This window comes from Lepus europaeus, chromosome 7 (assembly GCF_033115175.1).
Source record: "Lepus europaeus isolate LE1 chromosome 7, mLepTim1.pri, whole genome shotgun sequence".
NCBI classification, from domain to species: domain Eukaryota; kingdom Metazoa; phylum Chordata; class Mammalia; order Lagomorpha; family Leporidae; genus Lepus; species Lepus europaeus.
Window position 1 is genome coordinate 107,126,013 of NC_084833.1, and position 13,806 is coordinate 107,139,818.

Sequence of the window (13,806 nt, forward strand, 5' to 3'; positions counted from 1 at the left end):
ACCCAGGGCTTCCTTCCCCTCCAGAGAGAGGGTAGACCCCGGGGGAGACTGAGTCAGGGCAAGCTGCTCAGCACCCAGGAAGTTGCCCCTCCCAGGGCAGCCAGAATGCCCTTGCTGCCCCTCCCCCAACCTCCAGGGGAGGTCAGGCCAGGCTGGGGGTGGGGCTCTGAAGGCCTGGCCCTGGCACCCAGCGGAGGAGATTCCAGGCTGTAACTCCAGGCCGCCTTCAGGGCCACCAGTCCAAGTGACATTCAGGAGCTCCCGTGCAGCGCGGGGGGGCCCTTCTTCCCTGAGCTGCTGAGCCCCTGGCCCTGACCGCCCAGCCCCCTGGCTCCAGCTCCGAGACTTAGAGGATGGGCATGAGGAAACTCAGGACCTCCCTCCCACCCGGGGCTGAGCCCCGGCTGAGCCCCTCTGGCCAGTGAGGGCCTCCTCTCTCAAGGTCCCAGAGGCTGGCCCTGGGTGGGCAGCTGTTGGAGCTGGCAGGCAGGGGCACAGATGCCAAGCTGGAGCAGCCAGGCGTACAACAGGTTGAGCCAGTCCTTGGAACAGTCGGCCCCACCCCAGGGAGAGCGGGCCTGGCAGAGGCTCCCTGCCCGCGGCACCCAGCCTGTACCCGCTTGGCTCCCACGGCTGCCCACTTTCCCACGGTGCCATCCCCCTCCACCCTCTCCCCCAGGTCAGCACCCGGGCAGTGCCCAGGGCTCTGGTACAAGAAAGCCCAGGGTGCCGTTGCCCTGTCAAGCCTGGGTGCCAAGGCCCTGCCAGCACCCCAGTCTCAGCAACCAGGAAGCCCGGGATGAGTGACCCAACAGCGAGGCAGCAGGAAGCCCAAAGTGGCCCCCGCCTCCGTGCAGGCCTCCGCTGATCCTGGAAAGCCTGGACACAGACACCCTGGCTCCCAGGAGCTGCCTCGGGGCTCTGGGACTAGACCGCAGCCTGTGGTGCCAGAGGCAGTAGGTGGGTGCCCCCAGTCCTTCCTCTTAGACTCCCTGGGGGGAGGCTGCAGGCCTGGGTGACTGCTGGTTCCCTCCACTCCTGTCAGAGCTGCTGCTGTCTGCCACCCTGGTGCTTCCCTCCCACCCCACTCCTGGTCTCCACTGAGCTCCATCCTAGCCACTCCCCACCCCCTACCCCGGCAGGCAGCCCCCCTTTAATCTAAAGCAGGTGCCAAGCGTTCCAGCCCTTGCTGAGTCGACACTGCCACCCGCCAGGTCTCTGGCCTTGGTCATGGACTTGGTCATGGACATTGAGTGCGCTGCCCAGGACTCCCCCATAACCCAGGAGCTAGGAGCACAGCAGGGTCCTAGGGGTCCAGTGCAGGTTCACTAGGTCCCAGATCACCACCGGTGTGCTCACCACCGGCAGGCCGGCCTCAGTGCACCAGCAGCCCCCCAGGGCCCTGTCATAGCCGTAATTAGAGATTGTCTCTAGCCACGGGACCCTGCTACCCTGGGCACAAGAGTCACTGTGGATTCAAGATGAAAGATATTCCACCCCTCCCCAGCATCCTTCTCAACATGAACCCCTAGCCCAGCTCCACCAGGATCCACGCAGGTAAGCAGAGAACCCCGAAAGAGGTGGCCAGACGCTGGCCTCCAAGGCCTGGTCCTCCAGGGCCAAGGAGGCAGAGCCCCCCACCCCCGGGAGCCAGCACCTTTCTGACACCAGATGCCCTGTCTCCCTCCCTGCCCCATTCTCCCTCTGTCCTGAGGCTGCTACCAGCAGGACCTTGGGAGTGACACCAGGAAGACAGGGCCTGAGCCTGCTCTTCCCCTGGGGCCATGAAATTGTGGTCCTGACCCAGAGGAGGCAGCCCAGCCTACACTGGGGGCCAGCAGAGGAGCCGGCGGCCCAGGTCAGGAAGAAGTAGCTGCTCATTGGAGAGCTAGGGAGAGGAGGGAAGCAGGCAGTGGAAGCCCGCCTGCCTGCCCCAGAGGTCTCTCTTGGAGAGAGCTGCTCAGGGCCGGTCGCCGGGTTGTAGCAGGTACAGTGTGCAGCCGGCCCTCCTAGGGGAAGGGTCCGCGGAGCCTGGGAGGGAAGGCGAAAGACCGAGGGGGCGCGGGAGCCCCTTTCCCAGGGCGACACTCTTCCTCCCGGCAGCAGCCGTCCCCCAGACACAGACACAAACACACACCCCAAGCAGCAGGCAGACAGGAGGAGGAGGGAGGGGGTGTCAGCAAAACCCGGAAGGAAGGAAGCTGGACAGACAGACAGAAGCCGAGCGGGGCTCCGCTGCTGGGCGCAGACACCTTCCAGCCGCCCCGCTTCTGAGCACCCGTGTCTTCCTCAGCCCCCACGAGGGAGGAGAGTGGAGCAGACCTGGCCTCTCCGGGCAGCGCGGGATGGGTCGTTCCCCCTCCTGTGGAGTCTCACTTCTCTCCCCCACATTCTCCTCCCCAAGGACCCCTGTGGACCAAGGCAGGGGCCACCCCCCTTCAGCAGTGCGGGGACACCTCCAAGGAACTGTGGGACTGCCCTACCCCCACCCCCACCCCCAGCCAAGCCCACACCACTCAGAATCCCCAGCAGCCACAGCTTCTGCTGCTCAGAGGCAGTGGCTAGGGGCAGAGGGTGGCCCCGGCGTTCCCCCAATCCTAACCCACCTCCTTCCGCTGGCTCTGCGGCCCAGGGGAGGAGGGCTGGGGTGCTGAGACCCACGGGATGGGGGAGCCTGGGAGGGGACTACATCTCCCAGAAGCCCCCAGGGCAGGGTTCCCCGCTCCAGCTGGCCCAAGGCCGGCCTTGTTCTCTGCGCTAGGGTGGCAGGGTCCCCCTGCTGCCCCTAAGCCCTCCTCCCTGGGCTCTGGGGCTGCCAACCTGATGGGGTGCCCAAGAGTAGCCTCTGCGGGCCCTGGGGGTGTCCCCCACCCCCTAAACAGCCTAGGAGTGTGTGCCAGCCGGCAAGAAACAATCAGTCTGTGTTTCCCCCTCCCCAATTCAAACTGGTGCTCCCTCCTTCGCACCTCTGCTGGCCTGGCATGACTTTCGCCCTCACCCCCAACCCACCCCTCACCTCGCTCGGGTCCGGGGATCCTCACGCCAGGCCGGAGCTGGACGCCATGACCAGGTCAGGGTCGGTGGGTGGCTTGGGGTCCTTCTGATTCACAGTTGGAGGTGCGGAGAGGGCGGGCAGGCGGTGATCTTTTGATCCTGGACGCCTTGATCTCAATCCCAGCCCGGCCCGGGAGAGGGTGTCCGGGAATCGCGGGGCGCCTGGGTTCCTGCCTCCCAACTGCGGAGCATGGTCGTGGGCGCCGGGCAGCGGCGGGAGAGTGCGCGCACCCGCCCGGCTGGGGCTCGGGGCTGGGGTCTCGGCCCCGAACCTCAGGGCTCCGGCTCCTGCTCCTCCTCCTCCCTTCCTTCCTTCCTTCCTTCCTTCCTTCCTTCGCCTCCTCCTTTCACTTTCCCCGAGGCCCGCGGGGACGGCGGGCACGGGGCGGGGAGGGGGCTGTCTGGGCGCTTATTGTTGGTCGGACGCCGAGGGTCCGGGTCGCAGCCCCCTGGCGGCGCGGCGCCGGGGGACCCAGGCGTGCGGGCGTCCGGCCGGCTGGCTCCGGGCGGCGGCGGTGGTGCAGCGGCCCCGAGTCCGGGGCATGTCCGGCCACTGGCTCCGCCGCGCGCCGCCGCCTCCCCGGGCTCCCCTGCGCAGCCGGAGCCTCGCTCGCCCCTCCGCTCGGCTCCTCTCCCCAGCCTGAATAAGCATCGGGGCTCTCTGGCTGCCTCCTTCTGCCTTCATACCAGAGCCCGGAGAGGCCCCTGTCAAAATAAGAGCTCCCCCATCTCGCTCGCCTCCTCGCCCGAGCCGGCTCCCCCAGCCTCCCAGCGGTCTGACTCGGTAAGGCGCCCGGCCGGCTAGCGGGAGGCAGGTTGGCCCGGGGGCGGGGAGGGGGGCTCCGGCCCTCCTCTCCTCCCCACTCCCGAGCGCGGGGAGGAGCATCCCGGGCTCGGCTCCGGAGAGATTTGACAAGCCTGGCCTCCAGTCTGCCCTGATTGGTAGGAGAGGGGGTTGCCTGGACACCCGCGCACCCAGCTCTGGGTCCCCTCTGTTCCTGTACCCACCCGCATCCAGGGTGCGCTGAGCATCTCCTTACTCATGTGTCTCCTGGTGGACCGTGAGGTCCTGGAGGACACAGATGATCATTTTCATCTCGGTCCTCAGCAAAGCTGAGTGAATGCTGAGAAATTGTGGAAGTGAAACCTTTGTCTTCTCAAAAGAGCTCACTCCTAACCTCCAAGTGTCAGTCTCTTTTTCAATCACACACACACGTCCTATAGCACCGAGGATGCAATGCAAAAGAAACTGTAAAGCACTTTTTGAAAGCATTTCACATGTTGTGTCAATGATCGCCCCTCACCTGCTAGAATGATGTTATGGTCCCATTACACAGGCGAGGAGACTGAGGTGGGCCTTACCGAAGGACTTACTGGGGGGGAGGGGGGTTACACAGCTAGAAAGTGGCGAGTCCAGAGCTAGAATTTCCATCTCCCTATCCCAAGTCACTTTCCCTCCATCCTACCGGTCTCGCCCCCTCCTCCCTGGAATGATCACCAGGTGACAAGCGTTTCCTCGTGCTTTGGAAAGAAAGCATACCAGCAAGTGTGTTTATTTGCTGCTCCCCTGCCCCTCGGCACGGGCGGTCTCCCGGGTTCTCCAGCCCTCACTGACCTCCCTGCCTTCCCACACCTGTCACATCTTTACCCCACCCAGGACCCAGATGCTGGAACTCCTTTCCCCTGAGCCCGTGTCTGGTCGCCCCCAAGGACTCCCTGGGGCCTCTGTGCTCCTCACAACAGGACTTCAGGATCTGATGCATCGATGGCGCAAGCCGCCGGGCACTGGGCAAGCTCGGGGGAGGCCGACCTGGAAAGACGACCTCCACCCACCCAGCCCCAGCTTGTGTCTGACACGTCACAGTCTGCAAAGTCCTTTCATGCGCACCGTGGCAGGATCCTGCTTTGATCCCACGAAGAGAACTCTTCAAGTGCCTGCTGACGGCTGTGCACGCACGGCGTTAGGTCACGGGTGCACGATCCTACGAGGTGGGAGGAAAAGAGAACCGAGGTCCGGAGAGGCGGAGCTCTGCTGTGGGAGATCCCAGCACCTACACTAGTGCCTGGTCCGTGGAAACAGGCGTCAATTTCTTCTCTCTCCGGGGTCCCTGGAGGACAATACAGGCCACGAGTTCTCAAACAGGATGTTTCTAGAAGAGCGCACGCACAGTCTTGCATTACATACATGACCAGCCACGTGGTCGTATGATGCCCTTGGCACGAGCCTGTTCCTCGTAGGCCCAGAAACCGGGGTTTGCAGGGGTGCGTGATGGCTAGGTTCTAAGGAGGTCTCTTACATGCGGTGCGCCCGTCCTGGGGAGCGGCCTTGTGGAGCGCTCCCCTGGGTGGGGCTATGACTCACTGCCCCAGCGTAGGCTCCAGGTTGGGATGCCGAGCGGACTGGGGGCAGCCACGAGTTCTGGGTGGGACCGGGAGAGAGCGAGGAGCCAAGGCAGACAGGCTGAGGGCAGCCCGCGGTGGGAATCGAGCGGCTCCCTCTACTGGCGAGCGGGGGAACCGCGGCGATTTCGGTGTATCTGTGTGTCACTGAGTCACGAGGGGTGTCACAGGTGTGTAGCGAGTGGGGGGTGCCAGCGCCACGCGACGCCTCGCTGGAAACAGGGGCGCGCACAGCTGTCACGGCTTACTTCGGGCCTGCCGAGCGTCTGAGATGGGGCATCCCGAGTGCCCGGCGTGGCTGGGGCGCACGGCTGCCCGGTCGGTTCCCCTCCCCGGCCCCGCGCACAAGCCAGGGAAGACGCGAGGGCTTCAGGCCGCGAGGACCGTTCCCGGTAAGGGACTATCCCGTCAAACAACCGGGCGCCCAAGAAAGAGTTAACCGCGAGCCCCACAGCGACCGCAGTCATTGGCTCAGGGCGCTGTCCGTCAGCGAGCTGGGGGCGGGGCTGGCGGGGCCGCCGCCGGATCGCCTGGAGCCCCTCACTTGCCCCTCGACCCCCACATCCTCTGGCGGCTGGGCTGCTCCCACACCCCCATCTTGCTGGCGACGCCTCTCGGGCCCTGGAGGAAGAGCGGACCGGGCCTCCCGGCGTCCCCCACTCTCTCCAGCTGCCTGGCTTCCCGACGGAGGGTGATGATTACATAACAGAATAGCCGGGCAGACCCGTGCCAGCGCCCCTCCTCGGAGCCTGCCCCGGGCCTGGCACCTGCCGCGAGAGCCCGCTGCGCCGCCGCCCCGCCGGGAGACCCCGGGCCCCCAGACGGCCCGGAGGCCGAGTCCCGAGGCGCGGCGGGCGCCAGGCTGGCAGCCGGGCCGGCGCCCCGCGAGGTCTCAGGGTCTCGCCTGCGGTCGGGTGGCTTCGCCAGCGCCTCTCTCAGACTGTGGGACCCACCTGGCCCCCTCCAACTTGAACTTGGAACTCGGGAGCCAGTAAAGGTGGGGCCAGAGGGCGCAGAGGCCAGGGTCGGAGAGGGAGAGGAGTTCGGAGACGCCGCGGGGGCTGGGCGAGGGGCCAGCAGGGGCGGGGGGGGGGGGACTCTTATCCTGACAGGGCTCCCGCCTTCCCCGACTGGAGGGTTTGGAAAAACTGAGCAGGCAGCCAAGGCTTGGCTGGAAATCCTGCAGCCCACCCTCTCGGGGACACAAAGCTGCGGGGCGGGGGCAGGGCGGGGGAGGAGAGCGCGACCCCGCGGAGGGCAGGGCCTCTTTTGGGGCTGGGGGCCCAGGGGCCAGGTCCCCGGGGAGGGGGCTCCTGGCGCTGTCTCCCTGCTGTCTGCTTCCCCCGTCCCCTCTCTGCCCCCCTCCTCCGCGGCCTCCTCCCCCTCCCCGGCTCCAGTCTTGCAGATTGCGGGCAGACTTAACTCCTTGCGTCCCAGCCTGGCGGACTCCGGGGTGGGGACGCCGTGGGAGAGGGGCTCCGGACCCCGCTCCCGCCCGCAGCTGCACACCTGGTGGCCCGGAACTCGGGCAGGTCAGGGCCGGGAAAGGCTGTCCCGCGCAGACCCCGGCCCCGGCGGGCTCCCCGGCGCACCCTGAACGGTCTCCCCGCCCAGCTCGCGCGCTCCGCGTCTCTCCCTCCGCCCTCTGTCTGCCCTCCTTCTCCCCGCCCCGACCGCTGACTGCGGCCCAGGCCCCCGGCAGCGCGACGGCGAGCGGAGCCCGCGAGTCTGGGCGCCCTAGCAGCCTCGCCGTTCTCCCCCGCGTCCGCCGCCGAGGCCCAGCGCAGGTGACCACAGCTCCCGCCTCGCTCGCCCCCCAGCGGGGTTCTTCCACCCCTCCGGCCATCCCCAGGGGCGGAGAGTGCCAGTCTCCCCCGGAGACCCTGACCTCACCCTGCCCCAGCCCCTCCCCTGTCAGATGTGCACCCCCGAATTCTTGTGGGAACGACTCTGCCCGAGGGAGACGCCTCGCACTCGGCCGGAAGGGGTTAACGGAGCTAGCCGGCTCTACGTGAGAGCCAGGTGAGGTCCCGCCCACCTTGGCCGTCAGGTGCGTGTGGGTGGGAAGAGGAGGGACACTGACCTTAAGGACGGCTCGGTTTTTTTCTCTTGCCCCCTGGTGGCTAGACCTGGCTTAGCAGCCGCCGGCAAAAACATGCTCACGTGGGGATTCGCGCAAGGACGTTGGGGACAGCTAGAGGGTCCCTCCCTGAGAACTGCACCGTCCGAGGGAGTGAGAGCTCTCCAGGGAGGAAGAAGGGAGCTCGCAGGACCCCTGACCTGGCTGTCCCACACAGCGGGCTGCCCCAGCCACTCCCAACACGTGCCCTCCAGACCCCAGTATCCTGCAAAGCCCTAGCCGGCTTCAAAGCTCTCACTGGCAATCCTGCCCCATAGAGCTTCCCGCCTCCAACCAAGCGGCCTTCTGGGTTCAGATCATCAAAAGATCCCCCTTGAGGGATTCTGGGTGCTCACAACCGCTGCTTTTCCCCTCAACAGCCCTCCTAGATTGTCAGAGCCTGTGGTCACCCAAGGCCGGGCCATTGCCTCACTCACTCCCCTGCCGGCCTCCCTGTCAGGTCTCCTATGCGGGCAGTGCTGCCCCTACAGGTCGCCATACCGGACTCAACATTTGCCTTCCCCTCCCCTGACGAACTCCGCCCATTTAGTCCTACCATGTGCTGGGCACTGCTTATGCTTGTGACAAAACACATGGGGTCCTGGCCCCCCTCACAGCCTAGTTGGAGACTGACAGCCAGTAACAGACTGGCTCATCTCAGTGTGATGAGGGCTTGGGCACACTCAGGGGAGACATATGTCCCAGACTTGGGACTCCAGAACAAGGAATGACATCCGAGCGGAGACTTCTTCCAGCCACGGGTGTGGTTCTGTCCAGGCAGGTGGTGCGTGTCACTGGGGGCCTCCAGGCAGAGCAGGAGCCCAGCAAGAGGTCCCAGCCAGAAACCTGTGGGGCTGCATTCCCATACAACCCATTTCTCATCCATTCAATCCACGTTCCAGGAGGAGGTTGGCCTGGGAGTCCAGTGCATGTGACCTTGGCCTAGGTACTCCCTCTCGCCGGGCCTCTGTCTCTTCAGATGTACAAAGGAGTGAGTGTATCTGCAAGGCCTTCTTCACCCTGCAGAGAGAGATTAAATAACAAGCCAGAGAGAGAGAGAAAACTGCTTGGCTCCAGTCCACGTGGGAGGATGGAGTTCATAACCCAGGAGCAGGGCCCCCGAGGAAGTCACAGCCAGGCACCTCTGCTTGCCCGATGCCCCACCTCGGTTGTTCTGGGTGTTGGGAACATTGAATTCGTGCCCTTAACCGAAGGCTGGGGGGACAGTGCCCACAGAACATGCTTAGTTGCTGCATGAATTTGCTCTTACATGCAGTACTGTAGAGCTGCTACTTGCAAGAGATGGGGAAGGGACTTGTGTAAAATCACATGGCTAGGGAGTGACAGCTGGCAGAAGTCCCCAGGCCTCCTAATACCCCATCCAGACTCTTCCACAACACCACTGTGCCTCTCATGTCCAGCGTTCCACTGGACTTCTTCCTGTGTCTGGCTCATTGCCCTTAGCGGCCAGAGGCTCTGGGAAGGCAGGCCTGGCCTCCCGATCTGGACATCGCCCCCCTCCCACACCCCGGCCTGCAAGGGTGCTCAGAAACCTCCATCTCCCAGGCCCCCCTTTGCCCCCTCATCACCACCCTATTCACATGCGTGTCGCTCATAGGCATCTCTGGATTGTGCACAAAGCAGGAGCCAGGCGTGTTCTGAGCCCCAGCCAGCCTGAAACCTGCTCTGTGGCCCCAGGCAGACTGATTAACCTCCCTGGGCCTCATGTCTTCACCTGCCAGGAACCGTAACCTGGGGCTGGCTCCCAGGCTGGTGGTTAAGACGCTGGCTGGGGTGCTCGGGTCTCACGTGGAGTGCCTGGCTGCTGCTCCTGGTTTCAGCTCCCTGCTCACGCGACCTTGGGAGGGGCCAGTAATGGCCCCAGTAGTTGGATCCTTGCCACCTACAGCTCTAGAACAGCCTTGGCTGTTGTAGGGTGAGCCAGCAGACAAGAGTGTTCTCTCTCTCTCTCTCTCCCTCTCAAATAATAAAAATTTCAAAAATATTTGTGCAAAGATCTTTAACTTCTCATAACCCCTAGGGCACTGGTTAGTTGAAATCCCAGTTCAGGAAGAGTTTTTAAAAAGTTGGGGCCGGTGCTGTGGCGTAGCAAATAAGGCTGCCTTCTGCCTGCGGTGTTGGCATCCCATATGGGCACCAGTTTGAGTTCTGGCTGCTCCACTTCCAAGGTTCGAGTCCTGGCTGTTCCACTTCCAATCCAGCTCCCTGCTGATGCACCTGGGAAGGCAGCGGAGAATGGCCCTAGTGCTTGGGCCCCTGTACCCATATGGGAGACCCAGAGGAAGCTCCTGGACTGGCCCAGGTCCAGCCTTGTCTATTTGGGGAGTGAACTGGTGGATGAACGATCTCTCTCTCTCTGTCTCTTCTTCTCTTTCTTTCTTTTTTTTTTTTTTTTTGACAGGCAGAGTGGACAGTGAGAGAGAGAGAGAAAGGTCTTCCTTTTTGCCGTTGGTTCACCCTCCAATGGCTGCTGCAGCCAGCGCACCGCGCTGATCTGAAGCCAGGAGCCAGGCGCTTCTCCGGGTCTCCCATGCGTGCGGGTGCAGGGCCCAAGGACTTGGGCCATCCTCCACTGCTTCCCGGGCCATAGCAGAGAGCTAGCCTGGAAGAGGGGCAACCGGGATAGAATTCAGTGCCCCAACCGGGACTAGAACCCGGTATGCTGGCGCCGCAAGGCGGAGGATTAGCCTGTTAAGCCACGGTGCCGGCCTCTCCTTCTCTTTCTATAATGTGTAACTCTGCCTTTCAAATCAATCAATCTTTAAAAAAAAAAAAAAAAAAAAAGATACAGCTCTGAGGCCAGAGATGTGGCACAGTGGGTCAGGCCTCCACTTGAGATGCCAGATCCCATAGAACACCCATTGGAAACTGGCTGCTCCCGTTCCTATCCAGTTCCCCGCTGATGCACCTGGGAAGACAGCAGATGGCTCTAGTGCTCAAGTCTCTGCCACTCTATCTGCCTTTCAAATAAATTTTTAAAAATTTAAAGATTTTATTACTTGAAAGGCAGAGTTATGGGGAGAGAGAGATCTTCCATCTGTTGATTCACTCTCCAAATGGCCATAATGGCAAGGGTAGGAGTCAGAAACTCCATCCAGGTCTCCCACGTGGGTGGCAGGGGCCCAATCACTTGGGTCATCTGCTGCTGCCTTCCCAGGCACATTAGCAGGGAGCTGGAACCAAAGTGGAGCAACCAGGTCTCAACTGGTGCTCATATAGGATGCCGGCATTGCAGGCAGCAACTTAACCCACTGGGCCACTAAGTAAAAAAAATATTTTTTTTGGACAGGCAGAGTTAGACAGTGAGAGAGAGAGACAGAGAGAAAGGTCTTCCTTCTGTCGGTTCACTCCCCAAATGGCACTGCGCCGATCCGAAGCCAGGAGCCAGGTGCTCCCGGTCTCCCATGCAAGTGCAGGGCCCAAGCACTTAGGCCATCCTCCACTGCCCTCCTGGGCCACAGCAGAGAGCTGGACTGGAAGAGGAGCAACCAGGACAGAATCCGGCGCCCCAACCGGGACTAGACTAGAGCCCTGGGGTTCCAGCGCCGCAGGCAGAGGATTAGCCTAGTGAGCCACGGTGCCGGCCAATATTTTTAGTAATAATAATAAAAGGAGCTCTGAGTAAGGGAATGGTTAAGCCTAATGCTTCTGTCTGTGGGGTCCCATGACCTCAGGGCCACATCCACGCTAACTGCTGGACCATGGCACTGTGTCTGGGGCGTTGACACCCCGGCACCAAGCTGGGTGCTGTGACCGTCACAGACCTTATAAAGTTGAATGCACTCTGGGTGTGCCCAACCCAAATGCATACGTGTGTCGGTGAGCGGCCCAGAAAGAGCAAACGGGAGAGAAACCCGGATCTTGGTGGGAACAAATCTCAAAGACCAACTGCCAAGTTCAGATCCTTTCTGATGTTCAACTCCCTGCCAACATCTCTGGCAAGCAGAGCATCATCCGGAACAAGCGCGGGAATGGAGACCGCACGGCCGCCCCAGGCAGCCCCTTCCCTTTAGGAACATCTGGTTTCCCTCGCTCTGAGCTGAACTCCGTCTCCTAGCACTCTCCACTGAGCCGGCTCCGCTTGGGGCTGAACCCTGCCTCCCAGCAGTCCCCCCAGTGGAAGACTCCTTCCTCCCAGAACAGCCCTTCAATACTTGAGCCCTGGGGACTCCTGACTTCCTCTGCTCTGGCCCGAACACTCCCATCCCACCACCAGTTACTTCCAGGATGACACCTGACCAGCTCCTCAGGCAGGACCATCCATCCTCTCCTTTATTCCAAATATCTTCTCTCCAGCAGTACAGCTTCACATCGACTCCGCCTGGGGCCGCCCAGTGGGTTAAGCTCCCTGCTGATGCTCCCGGGAGGCAGCAGACCCTGCCACCCGTGTGGGAGACCACGATGCAGTGCCTGGCTCTTGGCTTTAGCCTGCTCTAGACCTGGCTGTTGTGGCCATTTAGGGAGTGAACCAGCAGAGGAAAGCTCTCGCTCAGTCTCTCTCTCTCTCTCTCTCTCTCTCTCTCTCTCTCTCACTTTGCCTTCCAAACAAACAAATAAATCCTTTAATAAAAATTGAATTTGCTTGTGGCACCCACGTTATGACTCGGCTGACCATATTAAAACCCCTGACTCTTCTCCACCTGGGCGCTTGCTTGTACGCCGTGTCTGGCCCTGGGCATGCTAACATTCCCATCATTTCATCTTGTTGGGTCTGCCGTTCCATACAGGGGGATGATTTTTTGATCCTCTCTATCCTTCAATGTTTATTATCCCTCCAGAGATGTGATACTATTTCTACACAAGCTGTTAGTAAAGATACTCAACAGGCCAGAAATGGAGACAAAATCCAAAAGCACACAAATGTTCTGGTTGATACCAGCTCTTGTCACACTGAGAAGTCTCAGGGATGTGACTGCAGAGGGGATCGAAACAGGTTATAATGATCCTCAAAAGTCTCATGGGGGGCAACATTAGGTGCAAAAGTCAAGTCCCCCTCGGGATGCCTGCATCCTCTGTCAGTCTCTGGGTTCAACTCCTGGCTCTGCTTCCAGTTCAGCTTCCTTCTAATGTGCATCTTGGGAGGCAGCAGGTGATGGCTCAAGTAACTGGGTCCCTGCCAGCCACATGGAAACCCCGATTCAGTTCCAAGCGCCTGTCTTCCGTGTGGCACAGCCCCGGCTGTGGTGGGCTCATGAGGAATGAACCAGCCAAGAGAACTCTCTCTGTCTCTCTGCCTTTCTAATATTTTAAAAGTGTGATAGAAGAATAAGATCAGAAAATTTTGAGTACAAATGTCAGATAAGGTACAGTCTTTTATTTAAAAAAAAAAAAGATTTATTTATTTAATTGAAAGAGTTACGGGGGAGGGGGGGAGATCTTCCATCTGCTGGTTTACTCCCCAAGTGGCCACACAACAGCCAGGGCTGAGCCAGGCCAAAGTCAGGAGCCAGAAGCTTCATCCGGGTCTCCCACATGGGCCATTAGCAGGGAACTGGATCAGAAGTGGAGCAGCCAGGACTCAGTCAGAGCCTATATGGGATGCTGGTGTTGCAGGTAGTGGCTTTACCTGATAACCTACAGTGCCGCCCCCTGCCCTTTTTTTTTTTTTTTTTTTTTTTTTTTTTTTTTTTTTTAGTTTATTTATTTAAAATGTAGAGTTACAGAAAAAGAGGGAGAGACAGAGAGCAAGAGCCAGAGGGAGAGAGAGATCTTCCATTTTCTGGCTCACTCCCCTAATGGCTGCAATGGCCAGGGCTGGACTGGACTGAAGCCAGGAGCTCTACCTGGGTCTCCCACGCGGGTGCAGGGGCCCATGCACTTGGGCCATCCTCCACTGCTTTCCCAAGCACATTAGCAGAGAGCTGGGTTAGAAGTGGTGGCTTCCCTGTCACGCCACAGCACAGGCCCCAAGGGAGCAGTCTTGTATAAAAACAAAAGCTCTTACTTTGGAACTCTACAGATCTGGAGAACCTCAGGCACTCCAACATGGGACACAGGCAACCCAACCACATCGTTTTTGTTTTCTTTTGTTTAATTACTTTTCTGGAAGGCAGACAGAAAGAGGCCCTTATACTTTGTTAGTTTATTCCCCTAATGCCTGCGAGAGCCAAGGCTGGGCCAGGCTGGAGCCCGGGAACTGCACCCAGGTCTCCCACGTGGGTGGCAGGGACCCAGGTACTTGAGCCATCACCTGCTGCCTCCCAGGGCTCCCT

At 60.9% G+C, this 13,806-nt stretch overlaps 1 protein-coding gene across 5 annotated transcripts in view; it reads right to left on the bottom strand.

Moving 5' to 3' along the window:
• BCL9L (BCL9 like) overlaps positions 1-3,548 on the bottom strand; it is a 29,368-nt gene extending 25,820 nt beyond the window's left edge. For all 5 annotated transcript variants that reach the window (XM_062197157.1, XM_062197155.1, XM_062197156.1 and 2 more), the window contains exon 1: positions 3,017-3,548. The gene's annotated coding sequence lies outside the window, so the exon portion shown is untranslated. The remainder of the gene's footprint in view (positions 1-3,016) is intronic.
• Positions 3,549-13,806: the final 10,258 nt, after the last annotated feature.